Source organism: Patagioenas fasciata, chromosome 10 (genome assembly GCF_037038585.1).
Source record: "Patagioenas fasciata isolate bPatFas1 chromosome 10, bPatFas1.hap1, whole genome shotgun sequence".
NCBI lineage: Eukaryota > Metazoa > Chordata > Aves > Columbiformes > Columbidae > Patagioenas > Patagioenas fasciata.
In genome coordinates this window covers 10336016-10349919 of record NC_092529.1, presented here as the reverse complement: position 1 = coordinate 10349919, position 13904 = coordinate 10336016, and positions in this window count along the sequence as shown.

Genomic DNA, 13904 nt, shown 5'->3' with positions numbered 1-13904 from the left:
ACTTACAGTGCTTTGAAGACTGAAGAATTTTTTGTATAAAATGAGCCTGACGTCCTGCTGTCTTGTCTGATCTGCTGATCTCAGCTGTACAGTAACGTTACTTCTGCTGCAAGTGTTGTCATAAATAGGCTGATGTGGGATCTCACTGTTGAAATAGTGAGCTGTCTAGTCTCATCTTTTAGCATGAATACTGTATATGCATTTAAAGAGAGGCCACATTTTAAAACTAATTGGCTTAATTTCATATTGGAAAGTCTTATAAATATCTCTTGTACCTCAACAAGTGGAAGTGCAATTTTCTATGAAGCAGGAAGACATTTAAGTTGGCTTAATCATTGCTCCTTTGCAAATTAAGAGCACATTCCTCTCTTAAGCTTGATCTGTAAGCAGTTCAGTGATGGTTGGCTGGGTTTTGTAGTGGCGTGTTTAGTCTTTTTAATATATTTTATGTGGCAAGAAACTGCAAGGAGGAACAGGTATCTGAAGCTGTCTCCTGGTTTCTTATTCATCTGCGTGATCCTTAATGTGAAAGCGATTAATTGCTTATTTACAAAGAAACGAACTGTCACATTCAGAGATTGAATTTGGGATTGAACTTGACCAAATTTCCCTTTTGTTTGCAGTTGCCTGTCAAAGGCACAGTGGGGTGCTTGTCTATAAATTTTGTGAAGCTGTTCTGCATTTGTTTTCTGAAATCTGTTAGTTCAAGCCGAAGGAGAACGAAGCTGTTTTACTTTGGAGAAAGTTACAATTTCATACATCATGTGATGTGGTTTTTTTCAGAAGTTTGATGAATGACATTCAAACAACTGTAAGATAAAATGGTTATATAATAGGATAATACCAAATAAAATTTATTTCCCTTACATTTTGTTTTTGTCTTCCAGTTGAGGCTTATTTGTATTTTTTGGTGCAGTTGGTGCTTAAATGTGGTTGGATTTTCTAGGATCTTCTGTGTAGAAATTAGTTTATCAACGTAGAAATTTACACACCATTTCCTAACATGCACATTGAGAGTATTTACTGTAGTATTTTTGTAACCAGTGGTATCATTATAGTCACCTTTTTGTCTTTGCTTTTGTTGAAATGAATGTTTGAATGGCAATGACCAGGTTTCTTTGATTTTAAACATTGTAGCCTTGTGATAAAAACTGTTTGAGTGGCCAGGAGCAAACTTGACATTAGTTGAAGTTTATTGGCTGAATTATGCTGCAACTAGCAGTAGTATTGTTAGGTACTAACCAATTGTTCAACTGTTTCTTCTTTTCTACTATTGTAAAGATATTAGATTTTATTTGTATGTAAAGAAGTGGGGGGGGCAAAGGGGGTTGTTTTCTTCTTTTTTTTTTTTTTTAAGAAATTAGAAGTTCAGACATTAACAGTTAATCTGCTTCAGTAGTCATGAAAAGTAACAGATGTGAGCTGGAATACTGGCAGCAGTTTAGTAACCATGCCAGGTGATGACCTGTTAGTTTGTTTGAAGGGTTGTGTGAGAACCCTGAGGTCAGCCAGGCCTAATTTGCTGGATGCTGGACAATGCTGAAATCTGAACGTTGAAATTATTTTTGTGGATTTTTTTATGTATTGCTGTTTGAATATCGTAATTCTGCGGTGTAATTACTCTTATTTTAAAGATAATACTGAGGAGAGTGGATCTGAGGCTTTTCGAACCATATAATTGCATCAATAGATCTGCTGAGATGTAACGATTTTGTTTGGCGCAAAATACATAACTCATTTGCATTCTGACAGTGCGATGTAAATGCTGTTCATTTTCATTATAAGCTAAAAATGAAGTTCGATGCTCTCCGCGTCTGATGTACAGCTGTGCCATGGATAAGTGCAAGGCTGCTGAAAAGCGTGAGCAGTTGAGGGATCCAAACTCAACAGGGCTAGGAGGAGCTTGTGTCTGTTGCAGTTTGGATTACGTGCACACAAAGATGCCCATGCTTTTTAGTTCGGGTGTGAATTATGGCTCCTGCGTTACCCTGCCGTGCTCTAGAAGGAGAAATGAGCCCTTTGCAGCTGGGCTGCCTGTAGCTGCTCACTGCCATGGTGAGCTTCATTCTTGGAATCTGAGTGTGCAGCTAAGGTAGGGTAGTTGGTTTTTCTGTTGTTTTACCTTTCCCCCACAATTCTGGTTTTTGTTTTGTCAAATTTCCAGTTTAGCTGTGGTAAGCAAGCATCTCACAGATCTTGGTGTGTTGATTTGCCAGTTAGGGTTTGTGGTTCCCAGGTGTGCGTGTCTTCAGCGTGACTTATTTCCAGAGATTTATGTCATCTTGCTGAACTGAGAAATTGGAAAGGAACGTCACCAGGAGGACAGACATGTTATATCTGTGACCCATTTAAGAAGACTGAAATAACCGAAACTGTATCAAGAAGGAAAAAAAAAAAAAAGAGGCAGCAGTCTATAAACAGATGTGTGAGTGGTTCTAATCTGCTAGTAAACAAGAATCGTGTTTGTTCTTTGTGATACACTTTGGAGAGCGACCTTCATAAAGGGAAAAGTGTAACTGAGCTTGGGAGAAGACTGCATAGTTTTACCTGTAACTTTCTTGAATGTGGGAATGTTTCAGACCTGCTCCCTCGTGTCTTCCAGGGAGAGGGAGGAGTGTGAAACCTTGCATGGATCCTGTTCCAAAGAGACGCTTGTGCCTCACAAAGCAGCCGAGGCAGTTTTGTTACCTGTGAGAAAGGAGCCTTGTGATCACTCGTTAATATCTTCATTTCCTTACTTTTATTTTTTTCCCACCTTCCTGACAGTTTCATTTCATCTGTTCACAAGCCATTCACAATCAGCTCCTGTATGTAAATATATTTTGTCTTTATTTGCTGAAAAAAATCAACGTAGTCAGTCTTAATGTAAAATTGTGGTGGCCCACCAGAGTCCTGCATTAGAATGGGATGAGGAGTGTGTTGGTCGTCTTGGAGGTTTTATTATGGCAAACTTGCAAGCCCTGAAAGCAGGGAGTGAGGAGGGAGCAAACGAAGGTTGCACAGAAAATTTGAATTGTGGCTTCATTTTGGTTCTGGCTGCTTGACTTGGCAGTACTTATGTTTTCCTAATGGAAGGGCTTTTTGGGAATGATTTTATGAAACGAGAGTCATAAAGTGCACTTATGTGCCTTATGTTATTTGTGTAATGATTTTTAGCTATCTCTTGGGAGAGTGGGGTTTATGGTGTTGAGGGAAAGAAGAAGGGAAATGTGGCAGAGTACAGTATGTGTGTGAGGAGCAGTGTGTCCCTCTGAGGAAAGGTCTTTAGTCTTTGAGTTGCTTCCATGTCTGAATGCATTTCTGTCCCTGCAAATGAAACTCTCGAGTATATATCTGCAGAAGTGCTTTTCTAAGCAAGTACTATAACAGAACATATTCGGAAGAAGCAAACTATGCCCATGAAGTACAGCTTACTTTGCTACAGACTGCTTGTCATTCTGATTTGCTAGTCAAGTAAGCTTTTATTTCTTTATTCATTGAAAAGAGTGTGTGATAAAGTTCTTTAACAGTCCTCCCATTTGAGGTTGGCTGTTAGCCTGTGGAACTCTGGGTTTTACTCTGATTCCATCAGAAATGTACTGATGTTTTCAGTATTATTTTTTTCCACCCCTCAGCAGACCTTGTTTCGCAGTAGCTCTGCACAGGTTCCTCTGGGAGCTCTGCTGAAGCACAGCACTAGGACCAGGGAAGCGCAAGAGCTTCGCCCACATCCTGCTCAGTGCGGAAAGGTTGGGTGAGGGCTGGGTGAACCTCCTCTGTGCAATACAGAGCAGGTGGTGTGGCCCATGGACTGGGGCTCATGCTACACAGCTATGAGCACCTCGGCTCGGATTTCTTAAGGAAAAATTGTGAGAGCTGTGAAAAACTGTAGTAAAGCCATGCAGGATAAGGAAGTTAGGATTGCTTTCTTGAGACAGCAGCTCAAGGATTCAGGAGGAAAACCACGTACAGGTATACATACATTCCTGCATGCAAATACAGAGTTGGAAGATGGCAACTCGGGAGTCCCAAAGGTCCGTTTGAGGGAGCTGCAGGTTCCCTACCGAGCTCTCTGCTAGCAGAGACGCCGAGTGTTGTGAATGTACTGTGCTTCATGGCTTGTTAAGTTCCACTGGTTTTGTGCATCTCAACCAATATATGATTTTCCTTTTAGAGTTGAATATCACAGTATGTTTGCGATTGGAAGGGACCTCAAAAGATCATCCAGTCCAATCCCCCTGCTGGAGCAGGAACGCCTAGGAGAGGTCGCACAGGAATGTGTCCGGGCGGGCTTTGAATGTCTCCAGGGAAGGAGACTGCACAACTTCCCTGGGCAGCCTGTTCCAGTGCTCCATCACCCTCACTGAGAAGGAGTTCTTTCTCAAATTTAAGTGGAACCTCTAGTGTTCCAGCTTGATCCCATTACCCCTTGTTCTATCATTGTTTGCCACTGACAAGAGCCTGGCTCCATCCTCGTGGCACTCATCCTTTATATATTTATAAACATTAATAAGGTCACCCCTCAGTCTCCTCTTCTCCAAACTAAAGAGACCCAGCTCCTGCAGCCTTTCTTCGTAAGGGAGATGCTCCACTCCCTTAATCATCTTTGTTGCCCTACGCTGGACCCTCTCCAGCAGTTCCCTGTCCTTCTTGAACTGAGGGACCCAGAACTGGACACAATATTCCAGATGGGGTCTCACCAGGGCGGAATAGAGGGGAAGGAGGACCGGTCTCGATCTACTGACCACCCCCCTTGTAATACACCCCAGGATGCCATTGGCCTTCCTGGCCACAAGGGCACGGTGCTGGCTCGTGGTCATCCTGTTGTCCACCAGGACCCCCAGGTCCCTTTCCCCTACACTGCTCTCTAATATGTAATTTCCCAACCTATACTGGAACCTGGGGTTGTTCCTGCCCAGATGCAGGACTCTACACTTTCCATTGTTAAATTTCATCAGGTTATCTCCCGCCCAGCTCTCCAGCCTGTCCAGGTCCCGCTGGATGGCAGCACAGCCTTCTGGCCTGTCAGCCACTCCTCCCAGCTTAGTGTCATCAGCAGACTTGCTGATAGTACACTCATTTCCCTCATCTAAATCGTTAATGAGTATATTCTTGTGGAGTTTATTTATAAGGGACAGAAGTTCTGTGAATGAAATGACTCGGAGGATTGCAGACTGATGGGGAGTTGCAGGTAAGTGAGGTTTTGTGGAGTGAGAGAGACACTGAGAGCTGTAAAGCAGAATAGCAAACTGAAAACAAATGCACAGTATCCAGGCCTGGTAACTGGTCTTTGAAAAGAGCATTGCAGGAAGAGCAAGGTGTGGTTGGATTTGGCAGTTCAGAATTTAGACAGGAAGACTGTGCAAGCTCCCAGAGTTCAGAGCAAAAACTCTGCCAAGAAACCACAGTGGTTCTTAGCAGTTATCTTTTTGTTCTTTGCCTGCTGTATTTGAATACTGCCGTAACAATTGTACTAAAGACAAAGCTTATCTGTTGTTTGGAAAGGGACAAGTGGAACCAGTGAGTGTTAAGCAAATGGAGAACAGACTTAAGCAGATCACAATGTTATTTGAGTTTGCTGTCTAGAGTATTAGGGGAAAAAAAAATAAAGTACTTTGTCTGGATGCAATTAATGCCTTATAGAGGTAGGAGGCTTGCTCAGTAGATAACTTCATCAAATTAAAAAATAATACCAATAATAACACACTAGTTTTACTTCAATGATAGCATAATATTTCTCTGTCATTAGAAATGACAAGCACCAGTGATGGAGTATGAACTTATCGTTAAAAATGTCACTGCCATGGAATATTAGTGAAGGCGTCCTTTGGATACAAACAAGCTTTATGAATGAGGAAAAAGTTAAATGAGCTTTACAGTCCTAAGAAGCAAACAAGCACAAATGTAAGTTGTAGCTGCTCATGCAGAATTTGAGCAAGTCGCTACGTGCAATTACTCTTTGCCTTTAGCACTGCAATTAATAGATGTTTTGGTGCCGTATTTCAGTTATCAATAAACCACCTGGCCATTAACAAGAATAATTGTTTCCAAATGTCAAAACCATTATCAAGTTTGTGCCATTTGTTGCCATCACAAACTGCTGATGGTTTTGGGTAGGTTATGATAACATGCAATGACTGCCAAGTTACATTTCACCCAGATGAGTGTAAACGTGTATGCCCAACAATTATATGTATGTGTGTTAGGACATCACAGACCAAAGGAAATGTTTCTGTTGCTACTCAGCAAGCATTAAGCATCAGGGAAATCCAGTTTGAACTGATGTATTTATAAATATTATGGTAGCTGTTCTACTGAGTACATTCTGGAGACTATTTCTTATGCAAGGCCAGGGGTAGCTTGCAAATTCACCTCTGAAATAATGCGTATGGGTTATTTTTTCGTAGCCTTGTTGTTTCGTCTCTGTGACAACGTGGAAAGGATCTTTGACTGACAACTTTTGCAAAGTCAGGATTAGACAAGGGGACTGTGGTAACCTTTGGCCAAAGCAATAGTGCTCTGTGTCTCCTGGTGGGCCACGGCACACTGGTTATAATGTGAAAATGTGCTGCTCTTTTGATATATATATATATAGAGTGACCTTTTCTTACTTCCTTTTAGATCACTTGAGAAATTGCATAAGGCTCTATATAGAGTGCATTTGCTGAACAGTATTGTTTCTGGCAGATCAAACCTGATTTTTTTTTTTAGAGTGCTACAAGTTTCTTAATTTCTGTGCAAGTGAAACAATTCATTGCATTTCCCTTTTTTTCCCCTCCAGTCTGTCCCCAAATGGGTATAAACTGACTGCCAACCATTGCCAACAGTATCATCTTGGCAAAAAATAACAACAAAATAATCAAAATCATTGTATATTATGTCTCATTGTTTCCACTCTTTGCTCTTTCTTGATGCCACGATGTTTTCCTTCAAGTCCTTTTGCTGTACGAGCCATGGGACCCAAGGAGATCTTTTTGGTGTACTGAACTGTTTACATGCATGTTCCAGTTTATCCTTCAACTGAGCAAAGTCTGTATATAGCAATTCTGAACAAGGTTTAGACACCATCAGCTGGACTTCGCTACCTAATCCTGGACTTAAATGTTTGTGTTCAAGGTATGAAGGTGTTCATCTGATCACAGCAAAGAAAAAGCAAAGACTAATTTTAAAAATAACTCTCTGTTTTGGCCATGAATTTCAGATCATAAGTTCTACAAATCATGTGGTGCTTAAAGTGAAGTCTGAAAAAGAAAGAATCAAAGCCAGGAGGTGCTAAGCAAATACGCTTTTCCAATAACAAATGGATTCTGTCACCTGAATTGAAATATGCTACCTAAAACTCGTTCCCTGGTAACTTTGAACAATTTATGAAGGGTTTTGACTGGTGGTTTGGTTTTGTTTTGTGTGTTTTGTTTTGTTTTGTTTTGTTTTTCCCCCTTGCAGCTGTGAATTAGGTGGAAAAATACTGCAGCTGAACATAATGTTGTTTTGTCACTGGCAAATTCACTGCTGGCATTGCATTCAGTCTGGAAAAGCAAAGAGGTCATGACATAACATCTGTTTTGTGGAAAGAGTGCTTATTACAACCAGTAATACTGTGAACACTGGAGTGGAAAAAACTCCAGAGCAGAGATGCTGTAGTGATACCTTTTTGACCACTGTTCTATGGTTTGCGTTAGCTGGATTTCCCCTGGATGTGTGCTTGGAAGGTAAGTTTGAACAAAATACTCGTGCTGCTCAAACATAAGGTGGAGCTGTTTCTTTTTGATAGAATTTCCACCTGCTGATCTCCACAACTCAGGTTTGTGGCTTGTTTTTTTTCTTACTGTGTTTTCAGTGTTGCCAGTGATTTTACAGGCGATATTCTGGAGACATGTGACTAAGGTTTCCTCAACTCCTGGAATGGTTTACATTTGCTCTTGGATTTCATTTTTAGCTAATACAACCCATATGAGACATTAAGGGCTCTCACCCTGGACTTAGCTTTGGTTAATCCCCCTCACGCTATTGCTAATCTGAATTGACTTTGATTCCTGTACTGTGCTTCCTTGGGCTGGTAGTAACTGTGGTAACAGCTTCTTACCAAGGAAGACCTTGGGGCGATTGCCTTTGCGTGTTAGAGACAAGGGAGTCTTTGGGGTTTTCGAGTTTTTTGAGGGCATCACAATACAAATCTGTTCTTCTACACTGCATGTGTTTTTGTTTTTGTGGTAGTGGTGGTGTTTGGGTTTTTTTCATTTGTTTTGTTTTTCAGACAAAGCATTCAAATAATTGAGAAAAGCTTGTATATAACTTGTTTATTTGAGGCATTGATGCTGGCGGACACATGTTTTACCTGTTTAGATCCTGACCAATTTTTCATATCTTCTTCTAAAACCAGACAAAGACAATTTCAGTCTCAAATAAAGCTGTGATCCTGCAAAACAAGAAGTAATAGTGACTACTTGGAGCTGCTAGGGAACTTCTTATTTCTGTCAGTCTTAATATGCCTGTGGGAGTTGAAGGAACGTCTGGATGATGCTCTTAGTCATAGTTTTAGGTAGTCCTGTGAGGAGCAGGGATCTGGGCTCTGTGATTCTTACTGGGTTCCTTCCAACTTGAGATATTTTCTGATTCTATGAACTGTGCCACAATGACAGCTTGGGGAATTCTTCCTGCACTGAGGGTGGTCGCCCATTTTACATAGGAACAAACTCAGCCAGAAAAACAGTGCTTTTCTCTGCACTGCTGAGCGGATCAGGTCACTGACAGGCCAGCATGGCTATCCAGACAGACAGTGGCTTTTTCATTCTTTCTAATGACACTACTTTTTGTAGCCGTGCCAGCTGCTCAAAACACCACTACTTGCTAGGTTTGTCTGACAAAAATGTTAGTGCCTTAGTAACAGTAAAGCAATTGAACAAATATTTTTCCTAGAACGACAATTATTTTCTGCCTGTCCTGGTCTTCAGTGTCATTTCCAGGCTGCCTGGACTCCCTGCAGAAGCCTGCCAGGTGCATTCTCATTTTTACTCTGGCTTCTTTGGAGCTGTGGTTCTTTGGGTAAACAGGACAAAAGTGCTTTTGCCACTGGAATGTGGAGACTATTGTGCCGGCTGCAGAGTCAAATTCACTTCCTAAAACGTATTTAAGTTACTAGTCATATTTTCTTACAATGTGTCTATAGCCCTGGTACACTTGGAGGATTTGTAAAAAGATACCAAAGGTATTTTCACCTGGATAGTTCGCTGCTACCTGTTTTTTCTTTCAAAATATTATCAATAGAAATAAGTCATACATGGAACACAAGAAGTTCGCTAATCAGCTCTAAGCGTTATCCGTTTCACACAAACCGCGACTTCTGACAGTGTAGGAGTGACATTTCCCTGTAGATGGATGGTCTGGATTAGGTTTAAAATCTGTTTTTGAGAAAAAACATTTAAAGAATACCTTCCTTTTAAAAATCTGCACATGATACAGCAAATAAATAAGTTCTAGTCCCACACAGAGGAGAGTTAATGGGAGAACAGGCTTTTCGTTTGGTTATGTCTAGTAGTGTCTACTGGGATTCACAGTGATGCTGCTGTTTTAACAGAGATGATCTGTGTATCTACAGCCTAGAAAAAAATCCAAATGATGCTCTGCATTTTCCTGTTACTTACTAAAACTATGCTTTCCTTCTGTTGCTTCCTCCCTCCTTTGTCCATTTCCCCTCTGTACAGTCCTCCTTCTCTTATTCCTTCACTTTTTCTTGCTTTTTTTTAGACAGAATTCTAGTTAGCCTCCCAAAATACAGCCTAGTGTGGTATAGCTGGGAACTTGCGACTAAAAGCTGAAATAAATCCCCAGAGCAATGGAACGCTGGTGGAAGCTGTCAGGTGCTGGAGCAGTTGCTAAGGCAGTTTGCTGTACCTGTGGTAGGTGAGGATAGAGGCAGAGGTCAGCATTTTGCAGATTCTGGATTTTTTTGTTGTTCATGAGTTTAAGTTGTGTGGGACTTCAGCAGATCCAATCCCTCTTCACGTTGAAAAGGATTTGATATTAAATTACAAGATCATTATCAGGGAACCTCAACTATAAAAAGAAATTCTCTGCAATAAAAAATGTGAGATGTGTAAATATTAAGTATTTTCCATTTCATGATGCCTTTTTCTGTATTTTTAATAGAAATTTTAAAATATAACTTCTAGTGAACATTAGCTGAGGGCAGGAAGAGTTCTGACATCCTGGGAGGCAAGATTCATAGTGAAGAGATGTTTTACAAAGACTGTATTGACACCTGTGGCTCTGTGGGCTACTGACCCTACTGAAAATATCACAGTATCATGATTCTTCACTTTGCAGTAATGATTTGAAATACGGATGCAGTGCTCCCAAGGGAGAGTCGGGGACTGCAGTTGCAGTGAGCCTCCAGAAATGAGCATCTTTTCTGCTGTGCTAGTAAAAAAATCCCTCTTGAGCTTGGTTTGCTTTGTCTTTGCAGTAGCTTTCCTCAAGTCCCGACTTGCTGAGCTTCAAATGCTGACCAGTCCATCTTTACATTAACTGGCTCACTTGAAAATATCAACTGGTAATGTCAGTGCTGTCCTGTAAATTGAATGTGTCGTGTGACTTAATTGGGCCATGGCCAGTGGCTCAAAATGTGAAACTCACTTTCTGTGTGTAGCAATAGTGCTACATGATACTTATCCCTGGGAAACTCATCCACACACAGAAAATAAAGGCTCTGGCAACCCCTTGTGATAGTGATGGTTTGTTTGCCCTCGGGTTTTGCAGACACTCGAGGCATTGAGTAGTCATCAATTCTTTTAAAAAGTTGTTTCCCTTAGGGTGACCTAGAGCTGGTGAAACAAAATACTTTTTATGCGGGCATTCTCCTCGTATTCACTTCTGCCATGGTAAAGTTAACTCGCCAGCCCCAACTGTGTAGAGGCAGATAAGAAACACGCAGTGCAATTTCACTTTTTCAGCCCTGTTATGCCACATATTAGTCAGAGTTCATTTATTTCATTAGTTTACTTTGTAAAGCAATTACATATCTGTTACCACAATAGGACTGGAATGGTGTATTACATTTACTAAAATAACTTGGCAATTAATTTCAAATGATCTCTGTGCAGTAATGTCCTACATATAATAGAATTATTCAAGTGTCTGTGAACGTTCTACATGCAGTACTGGAGTTAGATCAATCAAAAATTAATTGCATCCAAGGCATCAGTATAGCCTTCTGGGATCAGCTGAATACTAGTGTGTCACAATAAAGTCATAATAATTGATGTAGCATTGAATCGTGCCTTTGCTTCTCACTTATAATGGCAATTTTATTAGCTGAGCAGGCTAGGTGGAAAAATGGAAAGAAAAGAGAAATGAAAGTAAGTTAAATACCAGCTAGTGGCCATTAACTTTCATTTAATTCTGAGTTTATGTGGTTTATCATCCTGACACTTTTATACGCTTAGAATAGCTTGTCCTTGTTTTGCACGATTGCACTTTCACTGTGTTGTATTTATACATGTAAGAGAGGAAAGGAATATATGGCTTAGTATTCAGTTCAACTTGTCAACCCTGAATATTTTTTCTGAACTTTGTTTTGATGGCTTGAGCGTTCAACATGGAAAATACCTCTCTCTGGAGATATTTGGTTTCTCTCAGGCTTTTTTTCTTTCTGAAGGTGTGACTCTTGAGTATCCCTGTTGAAGAGCAGTTGAACTGACTTCATAATGTTGCTTTTTTGTATATGTGTATTATGAAACAAAGAAGAATTACTTCAAATTCAACTGCAAAATTTTATTATTTTCGTAGAATCTATGAACTAGGCAAGAGTCTGTTTTCCTTAGGATGTTTGTTATTCAAAGACCCGAATTGACAGTCGTCACTATAAAAAGACAGTTATAAAAGAAGGATTTTGAACTCAGGCAAAGAAAAAAAAATAAATCATTCTTTGATACCTTTTTGTAACATATTGCTGCTTCTCTCTTGGGGAAGTTTGCTTTGTTTCCTTGTCTCGTTTCTTCTGAAAGTCTGTGTTCTTTACCACCTTGTTTGCCTACACACCTACACCTTCGTGTTCTTTTCCCCAAGTGTGAGTCTGGCTTCCTAAAGGCACAGTTCTGGAGCTCAGGTGTAATGCATACTCGCTTTCCTAAAAGCAGGTTTCTCCGTCCTGCCTATTAGGTATTTGTCATGGCGTAGCCCCAGCTGGTAACTAAGCCCCACGCGGCCACTTGCTCACACTCCCCCACCTGCCCCCTGGGGGAAGGCGGGGAGAGAGTCAGGAGAGTAAAAGCGAGAAAACTCGTGGGTTTAGGCAAGGCTGTTTAACAGGCAAGGCAAGAGCTGTGCATGCAAGTGAAGCAAGGGATTAATTCACCACTTTCCATGAGCAGGCAGGTGTTCAACCATCCCCAGAACACGGGCCTCCATCATGTACAACAGTTACTTGAGAAGACAAACGCCATCACTCCGAATGTTCCCCCCTTTCCTCCGTCCCCCAGATTTATTTGCTCAGTATGATGTTGTATGGTGTGGACTGTCCCTTTGGTCACTTGGGTTCAGCTGTCCCAGCTGTGCCCCCTCCCAGCTTCCTGCACCTCTCCTGCCTTCTTGCTGAGAAGTTCTTGACTTGGTACAAATGTTGCTTGGCAACAACCAAAACATCAATGTGTTATCAACATTCTTCTTGTGTTAAATCCAAAACACAGCACTATACCAGCTACAGGGAAGATAACTCTGTTCCAGCTGAAATCAGGGCAGTAGCTAATGATTGGCATAAAGTGGTTTGGTCCTTGGATGAATAGATGTGTTTCTGCTATTCTAGACCTCATCCGGGGTCCCTAATGGCAATCAGTGCTTTCCCAAAATGAAAGATGGAGTAGGTGCTGGAGCTTATATTGGGAGGTTGTCATGACGTACTGTTATTAATCGTGTCACAAAAGCAGGAGTTCTTTCCCCAAAATGCACAAGAAGGGAATAAAGCAGGAAGCCATTAAAGAAGTGTTTTATCAGCCAACTCTGTAGGTTTTGTACTCTGGACTTCCCTCTGCTCCCTTACAGGGTTGTGTGCTCTTGCTTATCCTTTTTCATACTCATGCTTGTGTTTGAAACCTCGCTCTGTGTGTGCTGCAGTTTGCACGGTTGTGTGTACTTGTCTGAATGGGTGATCCTGCACTGTATAGAAAGTGTATTTCCTGTTTTTTTCTGAAATACAGAAATGCTGTCCTTTTGCAGCTGTCTTCTAAAGGGGAGTGAGAATGCAAGCAGAGATGGTAAGCTGCAAAAATGAGCAATGAAACCACACTGTTGCCTTGGATGAGGGGGAGGTGGGTGGTAGCCATTGTTTTGTCTTGTTTTATGGCAGAGTAATCTGAAAACAGATGTTGAAAATACTTAAACACACTTAACTTGTAGAGCTGTAGCTAGATATTCAGCTGGGAAAAGCATTCGAACCCAGAATGGAAATCCAGATCTAGAAAAATAATTCTGAACTGTCAGGGTTCATGAGAAATGTAAGAAAGTGATGGAAGAGGCTAGAAGACATGTTGGTGTTTGAGAGCTGGTAAATGGGGTTCTGGGCATTAACGTAGAATTTGCTGGAGGTCTCCTAAGTCCGTGTAATGGGACTCTTTCCTTGTGAGTTTATCTGTTGCAAAATGCCATTTTATCTTGCTCCCTTTTCTGTTTCATCTATCCAATCTTCTTTTTTCGCTCCATCTTACTGCAAAATTCTTAAAAGCGGGAGCAGACTCAAATCTGCAAACCTATTGTGCTTATGAATAGGCGTGAAAACCGAGTTTTTGCTCTGAGCCTCAAATGAGTAGATTCAACTTGTTAATGGTGGAAGGTTCAAGACAAATGTGACAGTCTTTGGAGTCTGCTCACAAGAACTACTCAGAGTCTGATAGACATATTTAAAACCAAAAGTGCCTGAATTTTAGCAGTGACAC